This window comes from Ambystoma mexicanum, chromosome 1q, assembly GCF_040938575.1.
Source record: "Ambystoma mexicanum isolate Mex_15411 chromosome 1q, UKY_AmexF1_1, whole genome shotgun sequence".
NCBI lineage: Eukaryota > Metazoa > Chordata > Amphibia > Caudata > Ambystomatidae > Ambystoma > Ambystoma mexicanum.
In genome coordinates, this window is record NC_090922.1 from 1114246781 (window position 1) to 1114272957 (window position 26177).

Below are 26177 nucleotides of genomic sequence, written 5' to 3' on the forward strand. Positions count from 1 at the left end.
CAAGTGCTCTCTTGTATTTGAGAGTCATTACAACACATGCAAATAGACTTCTCAAAAGGGAATTTTAATATTATTTACTTTGCATGTAGATTACTGATGTCTAGTAGTAGAGAAAACATCTGCCATGTAAGTGGGCTCTTCTCCAGGGCAAGGTACGCATATGAAGATGTATACTGATCTTTCTGCAACTTTTATGACACCTCTGCTTTTTTAATCCTTATGTCATAAACCTTGGTTATCCCCAGGACGGGTGAAACGCAACAATTTAGTTTTTTTGCAGCTAAGAGCCCATTGAAATGTAGTGGAGCGTTCGGGCTTTGGCGGGTGAGTGGGCTGTTCCAAGGGTGACAGCAGCCAAAGGCACGTGGGTCGATTACTGTGCTTATGCAATCAACACAAATAGTACAATTTAGTTGTATTATTATAATAATAATAATCTTATTTGCAACGCTGTGAAGCTACTGACACTAACTCTGATGAAGTAAAGTTTACTCCTTGGCCAAGGTAGCCTCTAGACTCCACTGATGTTCGTCAAGGGGTGGGAGGGAGCCCAAGGAAAAGGTTGGTTAAAATGTGCTCCCTTCTTGGACCACACATGAGGGGTACCAAGATTACCCCACTGAAATACCCTGCTTCTGCCACAGTGGTTCCTCCCTTGGGTGGCCACCCACAACAGCATCTGGCTCCTCAAAAAAAAAAAAAAGAAATGTGCTGTGGACGTGGCACCTCACCCCATCCCCCCACCAGTGTCCATGCCACTGCTAGCCCTAAGGGGTCCTGCTGCCATCAACCAGGCCCATATTATGGGTCTTGTTTTTGTGGGGTGCGAGGATGTAGGAATAGCCATGTGTCTCGGCTCCTGTTGGGGTCTTACAGCCAGGCCAGACCCCTAGCTTGGCCCCACCAGGAGATTCTCAGCCTCTCCCACCTAGAGTCCTACTGTGTAGCGTTTTGCACCCCTTGAAGGTGCGCTCATCCTATATAGATGTTGCTGGGAAGAGGATTGGTAGAATAGTGTGTGAATATTTGTGCTTCCGTTTCTCTTCCAATGAATTCTCAAAGGAATGGCTGTGTCCGGCAAGAAAAGAAAACAGCTCAACAGCCGAGGAGAAACAGATATGTTGTCCTGAACAGCTCTGTGTGTGACAAGAATGGTGCTGCCGTGAGAGACCCGCGCGTCCACCAGCACGTTTCTTAGAGGGTGTTGCAGCTCATCTGCGACAAGCAGTCTCGGAAGCCAATTGACCTAATTGCAGCTGTCCGAGAGTGACCCCTTAGCATGCTCCAGCCCAGAGAAGCATAAGTTGACAGCTGTTGCACTCCGTACTCCTTCGTCAACCCCGGTACCTCACTGTCTCGAAAGACTATTTGTGCTTTGTCTGTCTCCCTCCCTCTGTGGCCATTTATAAAAAATGAACAGGCACCCAAAGAGGCAGCCTGGGGTCCTGCAGCGGCCTGCTTCTGATTGGCTGAGGTTCTTAATCCTTTTGGCAACCGCAAATCATACAGATACAGGGTCTGTGCCAGGGATCACTGGAAAGGTGCGGCCACTCCCACCCATGCCCTACACATCGGTCTCATAGGGAACAACCGCTACACGAGGGCTCCAAGCTGCGGTGCTGTCTGTCCAGGTAAGAACACAGAGGCCCCAGCACCGCCCGTTGCCTTGGTCATCTGTATGCTCAGCACCCAATAGGGACCAGCCCCAGGGGAGGAGGTGTGAGCAGAGCTCCGCCCCTGTTCAGGTGTGTTGGGGTAAGTCACGAAAGTGCCCCTGCCTCCATCAATGCAGCCCCAGCAAGAGGAACAGAGCGATCAAGGAGCATATCCAGGGAACGAAAGGGACCGAGGAAGAAACGCCACCCCCACCAGGAGCGAGAGGTTTGGGGCATGATGAGATGGAGAGATCCGGACTGTGCGGAGGGGAGAGTGGGATCCAGAGCGCAAAGATGTGAAAGTTCCATTGAGTGAGGAGGGAACTGATTCAGAGAGGAGTCCAGAGTGAGTGGATGGATCAATGGAGTAAAGAGGCGAGGTATTCAGGAAAGGGAAGCAAACGACTGAGAGTTTATGGTTGATAGTTAAGTGCAGCCGTATCCAATGAGTGGGGGGTAGTGGGGCTGGGATCCACCGATTGAGATTGGGAGATGGTAGTTCAAGAGAATGAGGAAGGCAAGGGATCCCGGTAAGGAGGTGTAGGAAGTGAGGAAGAAGAGCAATCCACAAAGTGAGAAGGGAGAGATCTATGGAGAGTAGTGCCCTTGTGAGCGAGATGCTGAAATTTCCGGGCAAGAAGAATACAGTACCAGCGAACATTTACAGGATTATGCAAGGGATTCAATAGATTAAAAGCAAAAGACATTTATCTTTGGCAAATCGTGACCAGCACTTTAAGTGAGATACAAAATAGAGGGGGGCTTTAGAAAGGGGGTGTTGCCAAATCATGCTGGGCTTGGCTTAAAAAGAGGGGCAGATGGCTTCGGTAAGTTACACCTACCCCAAACAAGCAATACATCATGAAGCCTTCCAATGTTCTTTGGATCACTAAGCATTGTCTTAGGTGGTACTATCTGGATACTGCAAATAAAGCTCCACCTGGTTCACTTTCACTGCGGTCTACAAATAAATCGATTTCTCGCTCGGGATATAGGCAATTCTATTGGTGAGTAAATCATTCCTGCTGCCTGCCTATCCCGTGATAATGTGGACCTAGTAACCCCCTTTCTCATGCCACAGTAGGAAGCAACAGCCCGTCAGCTAAAGCCTACACCACCCCGACTCCCTCTGAAGTTAACACTCGCCTCAGAGAGCTCCGTACTTTATTGTAGTTGCTGGCATGAAACATTCCTGTGGCGACTGCACGGAATGGTGGCTCATGTGCCCCAGATAATGGCCATAACAATGTTTTCTGGTGGTGACACAGCAGACGGCAGCGTACCTTTCATCACTTTTTACAAAAGGGGACTTTCCGGGCCATTTTCGACCTTGGAGGGCCCGGTAATTCCCTTTCGCGGGACCCGGAACGTCCCCATTTCCATTTGAGCCCCCATAGGGCTCAATGGGAATGGGGAAGATGCGAACAACGGGCCCGTTGTTAGCATCTTGGTCTGCTAGCGGGTCCCGCTCTGCACGTCTGGTCTGGCCAGGCATACAGAGCAGGACCCATTGCACAACTCGTAATGTGGCGGCCCGGTATGAACGGTGCAGTCATTCCTTGGCAGCCACAGTCATAATGAGGCCCAATGTTCTTTCCCTAGGCTCCAATTCTGGCGCATTCGCCACCCCTCCTTCCATCTGCAAACGGAGCTAGTCTCTGTTTCTTTCCCATACTGGTGGGACGTCATTGAGCCCCAGCTGGAGACCACTTTTAGGAGCTCTGCACTGGCTAGCCTAGGCCCACTTAAAGTCCTGCCCCTGACACAGGATACAAGCTTAGACAAGAACAAAGTGGACCCAGAAGACAAGAACACGAGGATTTCACAAACATCAGATCAACGACACAATGAGACATTGGGAAAGATAAGAATGACTGATGCAAGAGTAAAATTAGAGGTTTGCCATTTGGTCATCATAAATGGATAAGTTGGAGGCCACCAGGGGGCGCGTGCGGGTCAAGTCCCCGCTTTGACCCCCCACCCCCAGAGAGCAGACTCACAGACCAGGCGACCCCAGAATTGCATTCAGGTCCAACAGCGGTGCAAATTGGACACCGGGAGCCAGAGAAAGTAATGCGGAGCACGCCAGCGGGAAAACAAAAGTGATCTCGCTGGCGAGAGGCTCAGTGAAGACAGCCCAGGGTATGCCGATGCCGACTAGGAGGAAAGGAAGCCCCTTTGGCGGCCAACGCAGACTACAGCCAGGGGGGCCTGGAGAGGGTGTGGGCCTCGAAGCCCAGAGGGGGCCCAAGAAGGTGTACATCTGACCCACAGTGGCCCCTGGCTGGAAGACCACGAAACACGGGGAGTCCTCACTGAGGGTCTTAACTTCCCAACTGACAAAGCACCAGGCAATCAAGAGGAGCCCTGAGAGGGTGTGGGCCCCCAGGTAAGCACTGGAGGTCATGTGCCAGCCCGGGAGAGGATTCCCCTCTGCCCCCCAGCAACAGATGGCCCAGAGGGTGAGAGGAGCAGGGGAATGGCCACCACGAGTGGGGGGAGCCCACAGTAGGGACTAGCACCCCGCCCCCCCCAATCCTATGGCGCTTTAGCCCACCAGGAGGAACCTCTAGAAGGTGTGGGCCCCCAGACAAGATCTTGGGGCATGTGCCCACCTGGGGGAGGATCCCCCCCCGCCACCAGCAGGAGAGATCCCAGTAAGGGAGCTGAGCAGGAGAGAGGACACCACGCAAAGGGGTGACCCATACCGTGTCCAATCAATTTGCAAGGGACGGAGGCACAGTGAGGGCCCCCAGATCAAAGTCTGGGGCGTGTGCCCGCGAGAAAAGGAACCACCCATCCTGCACCCCCCCCCATGGGTCCCGGTAGGGAGAGCAAAGTCAGGGGGGGCAGAGCTCTACAACCCCCGGAGGGTGCAGCAAGAACAAAGGGGCGCACGCTGAGGCCAGTAGAAGACTTGAGAAGGTTTGGCCCGGGGAAAGGAGCCCCCGGAGGACTGGGAAGTGGGTGATAGAGGGACGAACAACCTGAAGGGGAGGAGAGGCAAGAGCCCACCTCACAGAGACTCTGCCATTCAAACACCATAGGGCCCAGGACACGAAGCAATTATGTTATGTTACTTTGCATTTATATAGCGCCTTATATACCATTGGTATGGTCTGAAGGCGCTGGTAGGTTGAACGCCCTTGGGAACCGAAGTTCAGGTCAGTACAGCGAGTCAAAGGTGCGTGTGAGCACCGGCTATGTGTGCAGCTGATGTGGTATTCGTGTAATAGCTGCTTCTTAGCGGTAGGTGAGGTGGTTGAGATATCAAGAGTATGTGTTCGTTCTGACAGGATGTATCCAGACCGATTGTGGCTGCGTTATGCCTGAGGAGAACGCCTGGCTGGGGTGTGTGTAACCAGCAGTGTTTAGTTAGAGTGATGGGGAGTATGAGGCAGATGTTGGTATGAGAACAGTTATACCGAATGGTGTCATAGTATCTCTGTGTTCTAGTTGAATGGTGGTGTAAAGAAGAGAGTAATCGTGGTGGTGGGTTACATGCTCTTCAAACGTTCCATGCATTCCAAATCATTTCATGTAAGTCGTGCAACTCCATGCTCTCCAGTCCGCTCCACGCACTCCGATCCGGTCAGTATATTTCTAAGTTGTTTTATGCACTCGATCCACGTATTTCATCGGTACCATCAACATGCTTCCGGGACCTTTCACCTATTACACCAATACCTTCCACTTACTTATCCGTTCCATCCACATATTTCCCTTTCCATCCACATATTTCACCCATTTCATCCACATACGTCACCCGTTCCATCCACATACATCACTCGTTCTATCTACATATGTCACCCATTCCATCCATAAACTTCATTATAAAGGAAGCAACGAGGCGTGAGTCCCCAGAGTAGAACACGGGGCGGGTATCGGCCTGGGAGTGGGCCCTGGAGGAGAGAGAGTGTGGAGACGGACCCAGGAACAGAGGAGGAAACTAAACGACGACTCAATCACCCACAGAAGGAAATTGACCATCCCAGGTGGTTCCACGGGGAGTCCCCCGGAGTTCCTCAGGTGTGAGGAGGCCAGAGTTCACAGGCACCGGCCAGGCAAAAGGTGGAGACCCAGAGGAAACATAGGGTATATGGAGAAGTAACCCCAGGGGAAGTGTTGTAAAGTAGGACCCCGGATACAAAGGTGAACAACATCTACATTGTGAAGGGCTACTGGAGCTCCCGGCAGGGGGGAAACCTGAAAGCTAGGACAGAGGACCCCACCCATGGACTGGAGGACAAAGCTGGGGCAATTTGAATTCCAAAGGCCAAAGTCAGCAGGTAAAGCAGCAGACTCCAAAATGTCAGAGGGGAGGCGTGGGAGTTCGGGGACACTGTGTCCACTAAGGGGGAATGAGAGTAGACATTGGAGGAAAGGTGGACAGAATAAATGTCAGAATTGACAGGATGGACGAGAGACTCCAGGCAGTCGAGAACAACCAGACCTCCCTCCAGACATTGGAAACTCAAATGGATAGGAGGTTGGCAGAGCTGGAGATCAGGGAGAGGGAGGTGGCCCTGAAAATTGACAATTTTGAGAACCATGACAGGATAAACAACCTGTGATTTTTCGGCATCCCAGAGGAGGGGGAAATCGGAAAGAGACCTTCTTAGGAGGACCATCCATGAGGTGGTGATGGTATTGTTCGAAGACGAGAACATGGATGAACCTAGATTCAAGACGGTGCACAGAGCGGGGCGCCGGGCGGGGCCCACGCTCAGTGTTAGCCCGCTTCCACAACTACCCAGGCAGGCAGAAGATTCTGGAAAAGGCAAAGGGGCAGGGCTCTGTGTCCCTGGGAGATGTGACAATAGAGATCTATCAGGACCTGTCCTCACTTACGTTAACGTTAACAAAGAGGCGCCTATTCTCCTGCCTAACGAAATGGCTTAGTGAGAAGGGGTGAGATACTGATGGGGTTTTCCCTTTTCCATATCCTTTGAAGTGGACGGCCACAACTACAAGCTGGCAACAGAGGACGACATACAAAAGGTCACGGGAGAGCTGCTGGGAGGGAGGGCACCCATGATGAAATGAGAGTAGAAACACCACGAAGAAACTGATGGTTCATAAAGGGGCACAACAGGCACAAAGTTCCAGGGTCGAGGAAATTCCAGCACCGCCCCCCCCTAGGCCCGACATGAACCGGATGAACGTGGTGGGAGGCCTGGATAAGAGTTCTGGAATGTCCGATGGGGGGGAAAAGGGGCAGTTTGGTTTGTGGTTTACCAAGTAGTGAAATGGCGGGCCGGGTGCGGAGGGTAAGCACAGAAATGGTACTTGAGAAAAAAAGCTTTGTTAAGCTGGGCCGTGGTTTCTGGGGACCTCTGGTGATTTAATCCCACCTGTGGTGATGAATCAAGGCGGGGGTTGGATGCCATGGGGTGGGTAACATGCACAAGTGTTTGTTCTCAAAGGTTGGTACTACGCAGGGGCCCAATTATGGAACTGTCTCAGAGGAGAGGGTGATATTGTGAAGCCTCGGAAATGGGGTGATGTCTGGTCTGGGTGAAATGATCATTGGTTCCCTCAACATCCGGTGCCTTAACTCACAGACCAAACAATCACTGGTTCTCCATGAGTTTTAGGAGAGCTCAATTGTACTGGATGTGCATCCAGGAAATACACCGGCAGAAGGGGAAGGAACCTAGATTATGCACCTGGGAAGTGGTGGGTGGGGGAGGGAAAGAGGCAGTGATTATGATGTGGGGTAGCAATCCTGTTGTCATCCCGACTGGGCTTTTTGGTGGAATCGGTACTAACTGACCCGAATGGGAGGTACGTATTCATAAAAGGTAAACTGTATGTTACGTTGGGTACTGTATATGCACCAAATGTGGGACAATGTGAATTTTGGGAGAAACTCAGGAACAAATTATGGTGGTTGGGGCGACTTTAATATGGTGCTAGACCCTATAAGGGACCGTAAGAGGATGGGAGCACGACCAACGGCCATGGCAAATTTGGGTGTTTCGGACCGATTTAAACAGGTGAATGATGTTTTGGGCTTGTGTGACTCCCTACCACCATCGAGGGGAGGGTGGGGGGGGGGGTGGGGAATAGGCAGTATACCCTTTACTCGGCGGTTCATGACTACTCCTCGCGCATAGACCTGGCGCTTTATGGCTCGACCTTAAAGGCACAGATATTGGAATCCCAGGTCGCCCCAATCCCGTGGTTGGACCACGACATAGTGAGTCTCAGTGGACATGGGGAGGTCATGTGGCCCGGAGGGACCTGGAGATGCAATTATTTCTTGTTAAAGGACAGGGAGGTGCACCAGGAACTACTCTCAGGAATCAAGGAGTACTTCCGCTTCAATGACACTGGAGAGGTAGGGAATTAATCAGTCTGGGAGGGCTTTAAGGCAACGCACCGGGGAACCCTGATGAGGATAGGCTCTAGGAAAAAGAAATAAAGGGGGAGAAGTAGAGCAAGCGCTGTCAGAAAAATAGAGCAGATATAGCCGGGGGGCACCCAGGGTTGGTATATATCACCCACAGAGGCGAAGTGTCTTGACACTATAAAACACAATTAAAGGCCATCTTAACCCAGGACACGGGGGGTTAGGAAACTGTTTCTAAAACAGAAATAACATGAGAAAGGGGATAGGGTGGATAAGATCCTAGCCTGGAGACTGAGGAAGGAGAAAAAGCAGAGGACCATAGGGGTGATACAGACTGAGGAGCAAAGAGCGGTCTATGACACCAAAAGCATAGGGTGTGAATTTGCAAAGTACTATAGTACCCTCTACACCTCGGAGTGGAAGGGGGGGAAGAGGCACAGATCGATGAGTTCTTGGGGGGACTACCTCTCCCGGGGCTCCCCAAGGTTACGGTAGAGAGCCTAGAGAGCCCGATAAAAGTAGAGGAGGTCAACGGGATGAAGTCAGTCGGTGCCTGGGGAAGATGGCTTTTCCATGAAATTTTACAAATTATTCAGATCACTGTTAGCCACCTATTTGGAGAAGGTGTTTAATGCATGCCTGAGAGGGGAAGCCCTACCCCCCACAATGTCATTACCAACGATCATAGCAATCCCTGAGGAGGGAAGGGACCCCACTAAGTGCTCTTCCTATCAACCTATCTCCCTCCTAAATGGGGATGTAAAGATATTGGCCAAAGTCTTAGGCTCGAGATTGGAGGTGGGATTGCTGCTCCTAATACATGGAGACCAGGTGGGCTTCATCAGGGGAAGGCAAGTATCGGACAATATATGGAAGACCATGAACCTGATCCACAGGGCGCAAATGAAAGGGCAAGAGGCATGCCTGGTATTGCTAGATTCAGAGAAGTCCTTCGACAAGGTTGAATGGCCCTTCATGATGAAGGTCCTGACGAGGATGAGGCTGGGAATGAATTTCCTGAGATGGGTAACAGAACTCTACAACAGGCCCAGAGCAAAGGTCTGAGTTAATGGGGAACTAACAGACACCTTTGAACTAACAAGAGGAACAAGACAGGGGTGTCCCCTCTCCCCACTGATGCACGCCCTGGCCATGGAACCTCTGGCAATTGCGATACTGGCAAACTGCACTCCCACTATGCCCTAGATTTGGTAAACTTTCGCTCTTTGCAGATGCCACTTAGGCTTACCTCACTAACATTCAGGACTCCCTTCCATCACGTATGACCCAGATTGCGCAATACGGCCACCTCTCAGGGCTTAAAATCAATATAGGTAAATCAGCAATAATGCTGACACTTGAGCAGAGCCTCCTGCTAGACACGAAAAAGAGATACCAAGGCATGAGGTCAACCAAAATAGAATCCAGTACCTGGGAATCCAAGTCACTAGGGACCTAGAGGGGATGGTTGCCGCCAATCATGACCCCTTCCGAAACCAACTAACAGCTGATTAAAAGAGATGCGACCCATTGATATGGACCCGGTACGGTAGGATGACCTCATTAAAAATGAACATGCTGCCCAGACTGCTGTATCTGTTCACAGCCATACCAAGGCCACTCCAGGAGAAGTTCTTCTTGGAAGTTACAGGAGAGCTCTGTAGATTCATTTGGAATCTCAAGACGCCAAGGGTAAAAATGGCAAGCCTAACACTTCAAAGGGATAAGGCAGGGTTCGGGTTCCCAGACATCCGGTTGTACTATACGGCAGCCCAATTTAGGGCAATGCTTGAACCCATGAGGGATGACCGGAGGACTTATTGGACCTACGTGGAGTACCTGCCAGCACACCCAATGAAGGTGAGGGACTACTTTTGGTCTCCGATCAGGTCCATTCCGGGACGGCTAAGGTTCCACCCCACACTGGGGGTTTATTTGACAGTTTGACATGAGTGCAAGAGCATGCAAGGATACACAACGTGCCCCCCCCCCCTCCATGTCCTCCATATGACTTGAGACACCAGGGACTAAACCAATCGCAGTTGTGGTCGGATGTGGGCCTTGAACGAGTGGGACAACTGTTTAAAGAGGGAATCTTCCTGGAGTTGGGAACAGTAAAGGAGGTACTGGGGAGAGACTCAATCTCAGTATTTGAATATCTCTGCATCAAGGGTAAACAGACCCAAAGTGGGTGGATTGGTGGCAAGGGAGTTAACGGCAGTGGAAAAAGTCATCGATTTGTCCACGACAAGAAACGGTATCTTGTCCAAATTGTACAAAGCAATGAATGGGAAGTGTCTACAGGGGAGAAACATTCCAGAGATCCAGAGATACTGGGTGGATTAAGTGGGGGGGAGGAGATTTCCGAGGAGACTGGGCACGCATCTACAAAATTGTTTTCCAGAGAGGGGTGAGGGGGAGGGAGGGGAACTGTTGACCTCCACGATAGAACACAACCTCAAAATGTTAATGGGCTGGCATAGGGGTCCCCTGAGATTGCCTGGGATGTATGCAGGAGCTTCTACCATGGGCTTCAGGGGTTGTGGGAATCGGGGGTCCTTGGCCCACATGTGGTGGTGGTGCCCCAAGGCCCAAGTGTTTTGGAAAGAGGTGCTGAGCTGGATGGAAGGAATCACTGGAATAGGGCTGGGTCTGGACCCACTGCAGACTCTGTTAGGGGTCCTGCAAAAAGAAAGGGAAGAATACAGACTCCCTAAGATGTGGGAAGCAATGTTAAGGGCAGGGAGACTGGCCATAGCCCATTACTGGAAAAATGAAACGCTTCCCCCAAAAGAGGTTTGGAGGGGGAAAGGGACAAAACATGATGATAATGGAAAGGCTGACAGCGACTGAACAATAAAATGGATGGGTTTCAAGCAGAATGGTGCTCTCTGCTGCTCAAATGGGGATTGGATGAAGGAAACCATGAGGGTTGTAAAAGCAAAGGAGTGGCACTTGGGAAGGGAGAGGTCCTGGAGGGAGCCAACAAGGATAAAAGACGCAATGAGGTAAGGGCCTCCGAGACGCTGATGAGGGAGAACTACATCCCTGAATGTGTTTGAGTTTAGAAGGGGAAATGGGGGAGGGGGTTAGTTTAGGGGAAGGTACAGGGGAGACCAAAATTGTTGATAGGGTGGTGTTTTACACTTGCATTGTTTGCTTTCTTGAAATGTCTTGTTATCATTACAAATGCAAATAAAATTAAGTATAAATGGATAAGTTATCTAGCACGAAATTGAATGTAGGGAGAGCTATTTGAGTGCAATAGCGGAAAGCCTAAGGTAGACACCTTAAGATGGACTACGAAGAGTCACTTAGAAATGTGTAACTTAGAGCAGGAAGGTGCAAGTATTCTGCAAGAAGCACTTCTATGTGCTACCTAAAATGATAACACGATGAAAAACATAGTGGCCAAGAAAAGTAAAGCTGTTTAGATTGCAGTACCAAATGTTGCACGAAGGCAACTGTTGAAGAGGGGTATTAACAAATGTGTATAGTGTGAAAAGAAAGACTAAGGTAAGAAAGATCTTGTGGTGTGCATGGCTTACCTTAGATTTCTAGTATTTTTCCAAGAGACGGAGGGGCAGATAGAGGAACACGTTCCCTGCAGTGTAGGCTGAATAATTTGGAAGTGGCTGGTCATCTTAAGAGCATTGTTGTCGGAGATATCAGGTGGGTATGTTGTGGTTTGCAACCAGCACAACATTGCCAGTCATAGGGCCACTATTAGTAAACTTGTGAAAATTGCAGAGCGTCCAAGTGGGGGTAATACCGCAAGTTGAGCATTGTACATTACAGGACAACTATTTTCGGTGATCAATAAAGGTGGTTCTGTAGAGCCTATTTAACTTGTTTATATATTTGTCTCAGATATAAATTCAGTGGACATGTTATGGTTGGCATCAACAGTAAGAATAACCATCATATGTCCATCCTTCATTAGAAACCAAAGAGGGAGATTACCTAATGTTGAAGGTTATGCTCAAATTAGAACCAAGCTGTAATTAATATTTTGTTGCCAAATATATCCACTCCTGGTTTGGCCAGTCATTTAAAGTTGCTAATGTGTCATAGTAATCATATAGAGCCTTGTTGATGTGTTGATGTGTTTAGATGTTCTCCTCATTCTGAGCGAAAGGCTGTGGACATGTTATGGTTGCCATGCCTACTCGTGATGACAATTCTTTGGCCATAATTTATGCAAGTCCGTAATGGAAGGATACGTGAAATTGAAAGGTGTGGTTGAAAAACAGTGCTGTAATCCCAATATGGTTGGCAAAGATTGAAGCCAAACATGGGCAGTGGAAAGCTGTGGAATTGCCAAATATATATTATCCTAGGCACTCTCATGAACGCTAGGTCTCTCCCTGCTCATGCACTCGACATTGCTGACTTAATCTCAACTTACAAACTAGACTTCCTTGCTATAACTGATTCATGGCTGCACGCAGCCTCCGGACCCGCCTTATCCACTGCCGTACCAGATAGTTATTCTATCTGCAGAAAGGGACAGACCCACTATCACAGGAGGGGGTGTTGCCATGATCACCAAAACCTCCCTCAACATGAGAGAAACTCCTACATCCACCGCTTTCACCAATGGGGAACTCGTATTAGTAAGATTATCACCACACACAACGTCCACCATCAATATCCATCTAGTATAGTATATAGACCCCCATGGCCTGCACTGGCATTTGAAAATGACCTTACCCAAATCCTATCGGCCAACTCTCAATCCAAATCTCAAACCATTATCAAACCATCAATTTATGCTTCCAAGACCCATCAGACAAACACGCCTTAACACTAGCCAACACCATGACAGCCCTAGGGCTCTCGCACAGGATTTACAATCCCACACATGCTAAAGGCCGAACGTTAGACTGGCTCGCAGACATCAACTACAAATCCACTATCTCATCCAATTTGTCTTGCCCCTGGTCAGACCATCACATTATTACCTTCGCCATTAACGCAAACACCAACAAATCTGATTCCTCAAAACTAGCTCCAGCCGCACCAACCAGAAACAAAACATAACTCTTGATAACCTACTCCCACTTCTACAACCCCTCCTATCAACTAACTCCAAGGAAGTTCCTGGCCCCACCACTATGTCCAAAAACTACAATGACACCATGCTGGCTGCCATCGACCAACTAGCCCCACTGGCCATTCGCAAAGCCAAACAACCTACCCACCTTAACGGGTGGTTCACCCCCTCACCCAATGACTCTAGAAAAGTAAAAAAAAAAAAGGCTGAATTACTATGGAAAAACGATCCAACAGAATCAAATAAACTAGCCTTCCTCATAACTGCGCGAGAATATAAAACACTAGTTCTTCAAATCAAAAGTGCACACTAGGACGACAGAATAGCGAATGCTAAATCAAAACCTAAGTAACCTTTTCTATACTCAGAGCTAGAGACCCCCATTCCCACAGTGGATAACTGCAACAAAAACGAAAATTGTTTTCTGCACATTCAGAACGTCCTGCTAAACAAAATCACTCCACTCCAATCCAAAATATTAGCAAAAAGGAATACACTAATACTGTCCACAGCCTCATCCCATCTCCAACCCACACCCACCAGCAAGCCTAAAACGCTGCAATTCGAATTCACCAAGGTCACCAACACGGAAGCGCTTCGGATCATCTCCACCTTAAAACCATCCAGATGCCAAGGAGAGCCATGCCCACCTTCAGACATCAAGGACTGCGCACCCTATTTTGCCCCGTTCATCACTAACCTCATCAACACCTCCTTCGTCAACAACTGTGTCCCTAAGGACCTAAAAGATGCCTGTGTACTACCTTTACTTAAAAATTGTTTTTTTTTTAAAACACACTTGCTTGACCCCAACATCCCTACAAACTATAGACCTATTACTGCTGTACCCTTTTTACTAAAGATCATGGACAGAGTGGCATACCTCCAAATCCAGAAATACCTAGAAGAAAATCATCATGGGACTTAGGCCATCCGTTTCCGACCCACACAATGGACAGAAACGGTGCTCCTAGACCTAAAAGTCCAAATTGACGACCTGAAGGACAATGGGAAAATGGCCCTGCTCCTCCTACTGGACCTCTCAACTGCCTTCGATCTGGTGGACCACAACATCCTCTACAACCAACTGTCCACAGCCGGACAATTCTCACCTAAGCCACACAATGAATTACATCATTCCTCTCAGAAAGAACTATGAGGGTCTTCTCTCCAGAGGCACCCCCCTACCCCAGTCCTCTGGAGTTCCACAAGGATCTTGCGTGGTTCCGGCGCTGTATACATTATTCACAAAACCGATATTTGATCACCTTGATGGCCTGGGCGCTTCGTATATCAATTATGCAGACGGCACCCAGGACCTCATACCCATCACGGGGTGATCACTGTTAAGATGGATTTCTGAACACTGACCTGGGTTACCAGCGGTTCCTCGACTCAGCTTCTTAGTTTCAGGATACTTGGATCCAATCCTTCGTTCAGCGAGAACTCCAGAGATCGACATGACATGGGTATTTGGAGCCCTCTGTTATCCAGAATCTCCTTCGCACCAAAACGAAGAGGACCTAATGGGAGATCTGCTCACATACAAGCACACAATACGTGAACCAATCATGGACCACGGTGGTCCCAGTCATTCACAGCACTCCAGACTCTCTGGCACCCAGGATGTGTATTGGAACCAGACGTTCCAGCCTACATCCTGGGGGCACGCACACAAGGCATGCGGAAGCTTGGCTCTTTGCGGGAAAATGCATGACCAAATAAGGACTGACCCAGGTCGGCTTGACCTGGGGAAGGTGAAGGGGCAAGAATCCCCAAAAACAGGACAAATCCTTGTTGCGGGCCATTTTGGAGCCAGGCCACCTAACCGTGCCAAACGCGGTTATCGCAGTTTACCTGGCAAGAAAGGGTTAAAAATATGCAAAATGATAAACTGCCACCAGCTCTGTCCAAGGCACATCTGCACTAAAAAATCCTTCAGTTACTAGGACCTTTAGAAATGACAGGAAGACCCAAGTGCACTATACTGGAAGGTACATTGTGCACATGCAATATGTTGCAGAAATTGTGCAACATTAACAAGGACTAGGGGAAACAAAGTCTCCCAGTACTGCCTGTCTTAAGGGCATGCCAGTTTCCCCCGTAACAAGTGAAATAAAATAGAATTTTTATTTAAAATAAAATGGAAATATTTCCTAACAATCACATTACCGTTACCATCACTCTCAACGCCATCTACCAAACCATTTAGGCCTGGATGGCAGCAGCTTCCCTGCAAGGGCGACCAGACTCTGGAACAACCTTCCCACGCACCTCAGAGCCCAAGACTCTTTCTGGATATTCTGCAAACAGCTCAAAACACACCTCTTCGTAAACCCACTGCACAACTAACACTAGCTACTACCTACCCCACAGACTTATCCTCCGCTCATGACCCCGGCCAACCTGACCTTGCCATTACCACAACTACAGAATGTAACTTCTTAAAGAGAAGTGTATGATCGTAAACCTGTAACACTTGTAAATTCACTTTGTAAATATCAGTGTATCCTTTTTAAACATGTAACTAATGTAAATTTTATATGCAAGCAAGTAACTGTAACAAACAAAAACTTTCCTATGTAAGCAAGCACACAGATGCCCTAGGGCTTGGCGCGCTAAACAAGCAACAAAAATAAAATACTTGGGTGTTGCTAGGTTGTAGATAGGGAGTCGTTATGTCTTAGTAAATGTACAATTTAAGGAATTAGGGCAATGGGATGTAGAAGGAATGATGTGCTAAGTCCTAAATCAATTCTATGCAAAGTAATTAATTCATATCTGTAGATACCTATATGGTGCACAGATTTATCTAATCGTTCTAACTTCCCTTGTGTAACAAATAGGCCTGAACAAACTTGCTAAAAGAATCACCATGCAGACTCCACAAATCCCTTCCAAAAGATAACCCAAGTATACGGCAGGTGTCTGGTGCCAACAAATTCACAGCGGCCTACTGGGTCTTGCACGATGATTCTTCGTCCAATCATGAGCCAGCCCAAGTCAAAAAGGAGGACCTTCCTGGAATCATTATGGAGTCATCTGGTGACTCCATCCTAGAGTCATCCATTGCTAGTTCAGGGAGATCATCCAAAACCACCCTGAAGTATGTGTATAGGCTGAAATATTTAAATGAGATGACACTAGAGTTATCACAGAAACTACTCCAGGACGAGTTCTCATTACTTCCTGTGATGATCTTGTATTACTCCGGGATGACCACCTTGACAACTTCAGGATGGGCGGGTATTACTCCAGGACGACCCTCATGACAAATTCAGGATGGGTGGGTATTACTCCAGGATGACCCCCCCACCTCCATGGCAACTTCAGGAAGGGTGGGGATTACTCCAGGATGACCCCCATGACAACTTCAGGATGGGTGGGGATTACTCCAGGATGACCCCCTGATAAAACACTGCACTAAAATACACACTTCCTAAACATAATCCATTTAAGGTCTACCTGCATGACAGACTGCCAATCACTTCACCCAATATCACTATGAGCAGCTAATAATTAGTTCAACCATTCGCAATACCCAAGAAAACACTAGCTGACCCCCAACAGAAAGCATAGACAATAGTACAAAAACAGGTATCATTTACAAGTTGGCACCACCCTACAAATTGACAGATCAACTATATGGATCTACGCACAAGAGCACTTGCATCTTCAGTTTCACAGAGCAGCGTGTGAGCTAGAATTACATTAGTAGCAGGGGCTGACGTAGCAACCATACTCTGTTGTGGGGATGTTCCAATTCCATCATTTTTAAAGACCGTAATCTGAATGATTGAGCAGGTGTGGTAACGTGGAGGTGTTACTTCACTGTCCAGACATGCATGACCGTCATACTGTAACAAGGAGTTGAGAAGAGGCGATATTGAGCTTCTCAAATTAGATCTGTCCCACAGAACGTTTGTAGCAGACAAAAGACTGTTACTTTTGTAGTTGCTGCGCAGCGACATCTTTGGGAAATGCAACATCGCACAGAGACACGTGCCGATTTACTGCTGTATCTTTCAATTGTCCAGGTGAAGTAACAGAGGCGGTTTCTGAGGAAGGAATGTAGAAGGTATGAAGAACACTAGCCATCTTTGCCAAAAGACTTAGGTTTTCCAGCTTTTGTGACCATAACTGTGAACAGCCATTAATAAGTTTGGGAATAGTCTGTTTCCTCATCACCTTTTACAATATAATTCTCCTTTGCTTTGTTCACTGCATGTTCTTCTTGTAGTTCACGCAACACTCAGTTTTGCAGCCCTTCCCAGATTCCACCAGTAGCTGCTTTTTCTCCTCTGCCTTTCTTTTTAAAGCCTCACTTAGTCCCTCTGCATCACAATAGGTTTTATTATTTCATCAAAAGTTTTCTGTGTTTTGGCTGCACGGTATGAAAAAGGCAAGTTAAAACTTCAAAATGCGACTATTATCAACACAACAAACATTTTGCTTTAACTGTACACTGGCTTAAGTGACTCCCATTCAGCATGATTCTATCCATCCCCATTGGTTTCATTTTTGTTTATTCTTGCGCTCCTTGGCGCTTTCCCTACCTCCACATGCAGCTCTCAGTCTACCTGCACACATACTCTGACCTGGACTACGGTCCCTGAGAGCATTCAACCCATAGCGCTTTGCCAATAACATAAGAGTAGTAGACCATCTATACTTTAGAGGGAGTTACTCTAGAGGAAAGAGATGCTGTAAAAGAGTGGGCATTGTGCAGCACTCATCTGTATGTGTGGAAAAAGGGAATGCCTAAGCGTAGGGACATCAGATGTACCCTCCTCCCTCAAACATCAGACAGATGAACAAAAAACAAGAAAATAATACATTGCTTACCTGCTGACTGGAAAAGCACCACTACCTTGAAATACCTTTCTTCACATATTTCTCTTCTACTTTCATCAAGACCGTCTATCAGCCATTTACAATTAACTGCACCAGGAATTGCCAAAGGCTCAAATTCCCCATCCTTTAAAATACACAGAGAATTTTCAGAATCAAAGAAAAGCACATTAAAGAGTGCCATGATTTGAGTTATTGCCTAAAAGAAGAAATAAAGAAAAGTAAATTTAGTATGTGAAACGCGTCTGTACCCAAAACTATTAATTTACAATGGGCTTGCTATGGAAGTTCCCATTTGTGAGTGAAGCGTCTCTTGATGAATGGTAACTTGCGGCCTCAACTAGTTGCATCTGCGCGCTAATAGAAGAGGTGGGTGTTCTGGAGAGTCAATCCGTTCTTAACTGCAAAGCTCTTGTACATAAAATGCTGCAGTTTCATTTTGTGTGTCCTTTAAAAGACAAGCACCCGTTTCAGTTTCTTAAATGTAAATATCAACCATAGAGAGTCCCTGCTTACAGACAGCAACACCTACAGGAAATGATAGGGACGGGAAATAGGAGGATATCCAGGGACAGAACCCATGACCAAAGTGATCTTTACAGGAGAGTGGGGGGTGCATATTTATTACACCTTAGTAGGCAGACCTTTGCGAATATGAGCCAGTCACTATCCTCCAGAAGGGTCAGAAGTCTCTCCCGTCCTCCCTGCCCCATCCCATAAGCATGAGTCTCTGGAGGATAGCTCAGGGGAAACGTGCTCGCTTGGAAGCAAAACGACATGGAGCAACACCGGTTCGATCCCCAGGTCCACGCTTAGAAACCTCTGAATATTATGCATGTTATAATTAACATATTGTATCATTGCTACTGTGCCATAAATTATGCACTACAGCCGAACTAGTGCAGCGCTCATGAGCAGTGGAAAAATCCTGCAAAAAAGTAAACCAAGCCATGGGTAAATGTTGCAGAGGCATGCTTTCTCACACATGCGCCACGGCCCAATACACATAGATAGCATATTACTTAGAGGGTCAGGTGCACCTATCTGAGGAAGGCATGGCCTTATTCATGTCGAACATTGTGAAGGCATTTGAGCAGGATCAGTAGGAGCATTTATCCCCTACTTGGCAACGGTTTGAAAGCGATCAGACTGATCAGTAGAACAGTCATTGTGTGGAACTAGAAAGGGGAAGGAAAGGAATCACCCCACCCACGAAAAGGGGGCCTGTCATATGCTGAACAGCTAGGGTTCCTTAAGGCAGTCGGTGGGAGGGGGAGGTAGGCTGAAGGATTATGGTGACTGTTTTTAATAGAAAACAAAAGCATTTACTAGATTTACTAGAAAATATAAGCATTTGTTGCAGGGGGAGGGAATGAACTGGTCCCATCATTACAGACATCACCATAACAAGCATTCACCCCAGATCACTATAAACAATGATTAAAAAAAAAAGAGAGATTTTCAAAATTAATGAGTGATCACTAGCCCTGGCAAGCATTCAATATATAAGTTATAACGTTTACAGGCAAACTATCTTCAATTAACTGCTGAGTTGCAAAGGTTGGAAAAAACAAACCGTATTGAAGGGGCAATAAAAACCCTTGAGAACCTCATCAACGTATATAGAGAATGTGACATAAGTATGACTAGAACATGCAGTAATCCTGAGTCCCTAAAACTTACATTTGTATATATTAAATCATGTAGAGATTTCCCCAAAGTGTTGAACATAAAGTAAACGTAGATGGAGGAGAGCACGAGTCATGTAGGTAATTAGAAATGTCCCCCACACCCAAAGGCTGCCACAACTAGCCCTACTGTGAACTGAAAAGACAATGGAAAACTGGGGTAAACAAGCTCTCTAGATGTTCTTTAAAATAAATGGCGTAAAAGCAATACACATCAAACAAAAAAGAGACTAGATAGGGCTATTTTATAGACAGCTAGGTTCGTCCCTCTTTCTGCCTAGGGACAATCAGAAACTCAGGAACCCTGCAGTCTTTCTTTTTCTTTCTCTTCACTCCATTGTTTAAATGACTAGGGCCGTGTACCAAATAGGTCCTGAGTCGTTCATTTTTAGATCAATAATATTTTATTAATTTTGTCAAAAAAGACATTATAAAAATGTATATATACAAAGAATATTACAAACCCTTCTAACATTCCGCTATACAAGACACATTTTTACAAGATTAGAATGTTACATATTCTAAAATTCATCCTAAAATTATTGAAGGTGTAAAACCATACATAAAATATTCATAAAACACCGCCCTTCCTATACAAAACTAAAAACCAATAGTGTAGTGTTTTCACAAATCTAATAACAGTACAATAATAATGTGCAAAGTTGCTAATAATGTGCAATTTAGTGTTGGTTAAGCAGCGTCAGACACTTCCTCTAATTTGAGGATGCCTCACCAGAATAATCTGTTCTTTAAAGTCTCACTTATTCTGCCTCGTGGGGACATAAATCTCAATCTAATAATTCTCTGCACTGTTTATTTTCCAGTGTGTACAACCCAACATGTTTCGTCTATCACAACCAAAAAAATGCTTCTCCTATTGTCTGTAGACTTCTTCAGGGGAACCAACAGCAAACTGTGAAAGCAAAAAAAAAAGCATCTATAGCTCCTTCTAATAACTATTGCCTGTTCAAGGACTAAGCGTTTTGTCTTGTTCTTCACGCTGTGTGAAGTCTGGCGACTTGGAGTCAGAGCATAAGACCTTCAAGGGGGACAACAAGGGATAATGGAGTGGAAGAAAAAGAAAAAGAAAACAAAACACAGGCAATTACTATTGATTTTCGGTTCAATACTGCCTTCTGCCTAAGGAGTGTGTTGCTTTCCTCACAAAAGGCTTACCGTGTCAAAAAAGGTATAAATATTTTTCTTTAAAACACAGGATTCAGTTTGGTATCAAGTCTTCTTAGTAGACAAAACCAACTCTACAATGAGAGAAAGGGAGAAAGAGAGAAACACACACATACATCGATCAGTCAGGTCTGTTGTTCAGCCCTGTGCCATCTCTACAATGGGCATCCTATGTAGGACAACTATCACTTGTTGCCTGGCGCTCAGTATTTTCCCCGAGTGTGACATAGTTAGACTTAGAAATATTTCTAACTCCATTATCTATTTTGTTCTATCTTGCTAACTGTATATTTTCTATTAGCTATAGGGGAACTGTAACGTGCTGAGAGTGCATGGTCTAACAATCCCTGTGTGCAAGAAAAACCTAATACGCATGCGGCTATTTTATCTTTTTTACTTTTTTGCCAAACTAAAAAAGGTTCGAGGAGCTCACAGTATTGTAATTACCTGTATGCAAAAGATATTCTTATGCCTGTAAGGTTTTTCTCCTGCGGGCGTTTCAATTTTCGCTGTAAATCAACTCCCAGCGTGCCTTTCCACGAGCCGTTAGTTTGCAATGTGTTCGAAGATACTATCATAAACCCCTGCACACGAAAAAGGTGGCATCTGAGTCCTGCATTTTTTACTGCCTTTTTCAACCGCCTCACAAGTGACTACAGACACTCTATATTTCCTGGTTTGCTCACCGTAACTCGTGCTTCAGATCGGCAATCGGGTGTATCACTTCTTTCCTGCTACAGCATATTGGCTCTGATTGCTGTGAAAAGCTCCATCCGCCTTGCTGTATTTTTTACTCGTTCTGCCCTTCCTAAAGTACCCGACGCTGGTGCTCACGTGATGTTTTTTGCGTGATGACGTTTACAGCACATCACGTCCTCTGTTTGTGGGCGTTCATCTAACGTATATGCGTCCGATCTAGGTGTGTAACTACAACATCACCCTTAGTTTTCAGCTCGGGCGCTGCGCACTTCGAGACACTGCTTGCCATGTGCACGCTCTTTCGTTAACTGCCATGCCAATTCTCCCCTTACACACTAAGTCATCGACCAGCTTCGGTTGGGCATTTCGAAGAGCAGTATTACATTTTAATGTACCTTCCATGTACTTAATGCCAGCTGATCTCTTGGTTCAACAGCTCTGCCTCACGGGTATAGCATCCGTAACTTCCAGCAGCAAAAAAAATAATATTCACAAGCATTAAAATACAAAATGGCTGTCTTTGAATGCCAGACGGTTTGCTTTTTATAGGGGTTGGGGGTGCAGCTTTACGGAACCTCTTTAGGGGTGCTTTGACCATAAACTTAACTTGAGAATAGAGTACAAACTGATGCACATACTGTAAACAATCTTCCGCAGCTTGAACGAGGTGGAACAGGCAGGGGGTGGGAGAGAAACAAGGGGTCAAGACTCTCCTTTAATGAAAATTCAGTTGTGGGTCAATTAAAGGAGGTCAGGCACGATTTGAAGTAGTAACCCTGTGGGAGACTACAACAACCTTGTCCTCTTGGTATTGGTGACCCACCTTTTGGAATAGGTCTGCACAAGTTGGTAGAGTGACTGAGCAGCCAGACATATCTCAAGTGGGGTAAACGTGAGCTGTTACAATGAATTCCACAAACACAAGTATACAAATAATACTTACTCTCAAGGTTTTTCTAGTAAAATAATTATTTAAGGGTCCGTTTTAAATAAGCCACCTTTAAAAAAGGCAATTTGCAACACGAAAAATACACTTCATAACACTTCCTCAGATTTAAGAGAAGTAGATACTCCTTTGATATGCTTTCTACACATTTCTTACACCCTGAAGTGACTTCAATTGGTAGGGCAGTATTGGCATTTATCATCACTTTTTGTACTTGATAAAATTCTGAGGTTGTGGAAAAGGTCTAGGTTAGGGAAGGAAAAAGGTTAACAGGTTCTCAAAGAATGTGAACACTTTTCACTCTCCCAATGAAGTCTAGATTAGATCTATCCAAGCAATACAAATTAACCTCATGCACCACCTATGAGATACAGTTAGAATCAAAGTCAATGGGTCAGAAGAGTCTGCAGGGAGCCAGGACAGTCAACGTGAACATGGTCTATGGAGCTGAGGCACTTCTTTAGATAACATTGTGCAAGACTTTTGTGCTTTTAGAGAGTTTGTAGAAAAATAATCACTGTTGGGCCACATGCTATGAGGCTTCAGAAAGTCAGAGCCGAGATAAACTATGCAAGTCTCCAGTGAGAGTATGCAAGCTACAGACAACACAAAGTACCCCTTAGTCAAAACAGTACCTTATGTTTGAAGAAGGGTATCCAGCTGGCTATTGTTCAGGTTGCAGTTCTACAGGTCCTGGGTCTCAGCCGTGGGGACAAGAGGGGGGATGTCTGGAGGACACCTGCATTGCAGTTCGAAAGTCGGCGGCAGTTTACGGGCTCTATTCAGATCAGCAGCACTTTGCGGTTTCAGCTACTTGGACACTGGATGGTCTTCCCTTGCTAGCACTCTGGTGAGGTGATTCGGGCTTGGGTCGTCCTGCTTCGGGAGGGTCCTCTGGATCTTCCTGGAGCTCAGTACCAGCTTAAAGGCGATTCACTCGATTCTGGGTTTCCTGACCCCTGGCAGTCAGTTCTAGCAGCAGCAAAGAAGTACAGCCAGCCGGGAAAGGTCTTCCAGCAAAGTTCATCTTGGGGTCACTTGGTCCCACCAACCCAACGGAAGAAGTCGTCCGCTCCGGGCTTCTCTAGTCGATTCGGAATTGGTGCTTCAGCACTGCAGCAGGGCTTCACTGGGCAGTTCAACGGTCCAGGAGGATGCAGCAAGCTTCTCTTCAAGATTCCTTAAATCGGATGTGTCGTCCAGTGGTCGACTGCCTTCTGTCCAAGAACCTCGCCTTTTATGCAGGTTTCTCCCATTCATGTACAGCCTAGCTGTCACTCACACAGCAGGGTGGCTGTCCTGCAAGGACGGACATCCAGCCAGCCCAATCAGCACTGGGTGCATTCAGGTAACCAAGGACAGGGAGTTTCGGACACCTCCCTCGCTTCTTGCCCTGCCAGACACAGTGGAGCCAGTGGCAGGTTTCAGCATTGAAGCCCAAAGCAAAGTAAGTTCCTAATAGAGGAACTCCCGTCCCCTGCACACTTTCACAAGCTCAGAATGAGCCAAATTGTTAATATGACTTAAATACACCGCAAGGGTGAATAGAGACTTTACAATACTTATTAATTTGTATAAAACACAAGAACATTGTTTGGTATTCAATGAAGAACCTCAACACATAAATTGCAGGTATTTTCAGTTTCTTTAATTTTCAATAATTCATAGATGACCCAACGCGTTTCGAGAAATTCATCTCTTCTTCGGGGGCATATTCAACAAAATGTATCACATCTAAAGGGAAATTTAAAAAAAAAAAACAATTACCTATATGGTAACTTATTCTCCAAGTCATTCATGATTCAATATATAATATTCACATACATTCTCTAATAGAGATCAACCAATATTTCGGTTACTTTGGTATATTTCATCAATTAAAACATATTCACTCAGTTATTCAACTATGTAGTTGTTCGGTCTATTCTTCCATAGATAATCAAGTGTGTCCAACAATAAATTCAACAAATTCGGATTTCAAGTGGTCAGTATTGTCTATACTGTTGTGTTCAAATTAAAAACCGTACTATGCAAACAATTAAAGAATTCAAACATGTGTAAGCCTAATGGAGGCGTTCATAATGGTTGTCGGTAGATTGCAAATGGCCATGTGGTTCATCAATTTGTGACAAGCTGTTCATAAGTAGCGATTTAAAAAAAGGACTGTATATTCATTGGGGAATGGCTACACCTCTACACAAGAATATTCATCTCAAAAGTTTGAGTTTACCCTTGTGGTTTGAAAAGTGGTCACCATGAAGGTGAATTGTCATAATTTCAACCCGGAGGATTGGGAAGAACACAAGCTGAAAAATAGTCTCAGTAGCCTGGGTCGTGACGTACTCTAGTGTTGGGAAAGTATAAATAGAGTGTGCTTTAGATAAGGAATACGTAGAGTAAAAAAGTAATAAAGTAGGAGCAGAGTTAGATGTGCTTACCTTCTGAGTCCGGCCAAAGAGAATGACAAGTCCGCTCCTGTGCTCATGATCAGAGTAACGGGTGGCAATAAAAATAGTGGTGCTTAACAAAGATGTCACCACGCAGTGGCGTATGGTGACGTCACTAATGTAAACAAATGGGGAAATGTTATGTGCGTGCGTTGCGGGTGCAACGAAACTTACGAAGGTCCGATGAATATCATATTCTAGAAGGTAAATTTGACATCATGGATAACAGACGTCATTGGATGAACTATCCAACATGTACAAAAAATTGAAAAATTATATATAGCTATTGATCGCGGAAAAGTAAAAAACTGCTGTTACAGCAAAGAGACCTTAACCTTAGTATGCATTTTGAGAAGGACACTATAAAGCTTTTGCTTCTCGTGGGCGGAAATGGTACCCGTTTGTGGTCCCTGGTTTGAATTTAAGAAAAAAGTTCTAGACGGGAATTAGGTAAGGGTAGTGTAGGTCAATGGGTAAATACTGAAAACGGTAGTGGGATTAAAAGTTGGGTATTTAACCTTCATGTGGTTCTGTGAGGAAGTTCTGATTAATGCGGGTGTATACCTTAAAAGCCCATCTGAACATACAATTTGTGAGTCAACTTGCCTGTCAATAAGGCCTACATTCTTTTAGGCTCTGGTTTTTTTAAAAAAAAGGGGAGAACTCCAATACATATTTAAATAATTCCTCGAGACATGTATTCAATTAAGGGCTTATCGTTAAGAGCTCTTTATAACAGATAATACCTGGTTGGTACTTATGTCATTGCATTGAGTTGACTCACGAATTGCATGTTCAGATGGGCTTTAAGGTATACAACTTCGCACAAAGGGCACCACAAGCACGTGTATAATGGACCACTTCAAAAAGTAAAAAAAAGCAACCAGGGATTTTGCAAAGGTTTGTTTAGTACATTAAGCTTCTGCCATTCAAGCCCGCACGTGCACTGTCCCCTAGTGACCAGGGAGGGTCCAAGTGTGCTAGGGAGAATTCTGAGAAATTTGCTAATTCCCTTCTACCTTAGAGACCCCCAGCTATTTTGCTGGACATTAGGACTTTTAATTTCTAACCTGGAGAGAGCAAGACCTTTTTCCTCACCCTCTCATGTATTTTTCTGTGATTTCGACTTGGTTTCTTACAACAAACTCTGTAGGCATCATCTTTCACATTGTGACATATAGCACCTTCTCTTAGATTACCCAAAGGTTTAAATACCTTTTCTTGGTGAAACTACTGTTTCCAAAGTAAGTGAAATAGACTTCACTTACATTATGTAACTTTCTAGACCCAGCACC

General features: G+C 46.0%; 1 protein-coding gene and 1 long non-coding RNA gene across 3 annotated transcripts in view; one reads left to right on the top strand and one right to left on the bottom strand.

Moving 5' to 3' along the window:
- Nucleotides 1-1540: 1540 nt before the first annotated feature.
- The window catches only part of WDR47 (WD repeat domain 47), a 1275124-nt gene continuing 1250487 nt past the window's right edge, over nt 1541-26177 (top strand). The window contains exon 1 of the mRNA XM_069641848.1: nt 1541-1631. The gene's annotated coding sequence lies outside the window, so the exon portion shown is untranslated. The remainder of the gene's footprint in view (nt 1632-26177) is intronic.
- The window catches only part of LOC138542592 (uncharacterized), a 60132-nt gene continuing 58016 nt past the window's right edge, over nt 24062-26177 (bottom strand). For both annotated transcript variants that reach the window (XR_011290519.1, XR_011290521.1), the window contains exon 4: nt 24062-24169. This is a non-coding gene — a long non-coding RNA (uncharacterized lncRNA). The remainder of the gene's footprint in view (nt 24170-26177) is intronic.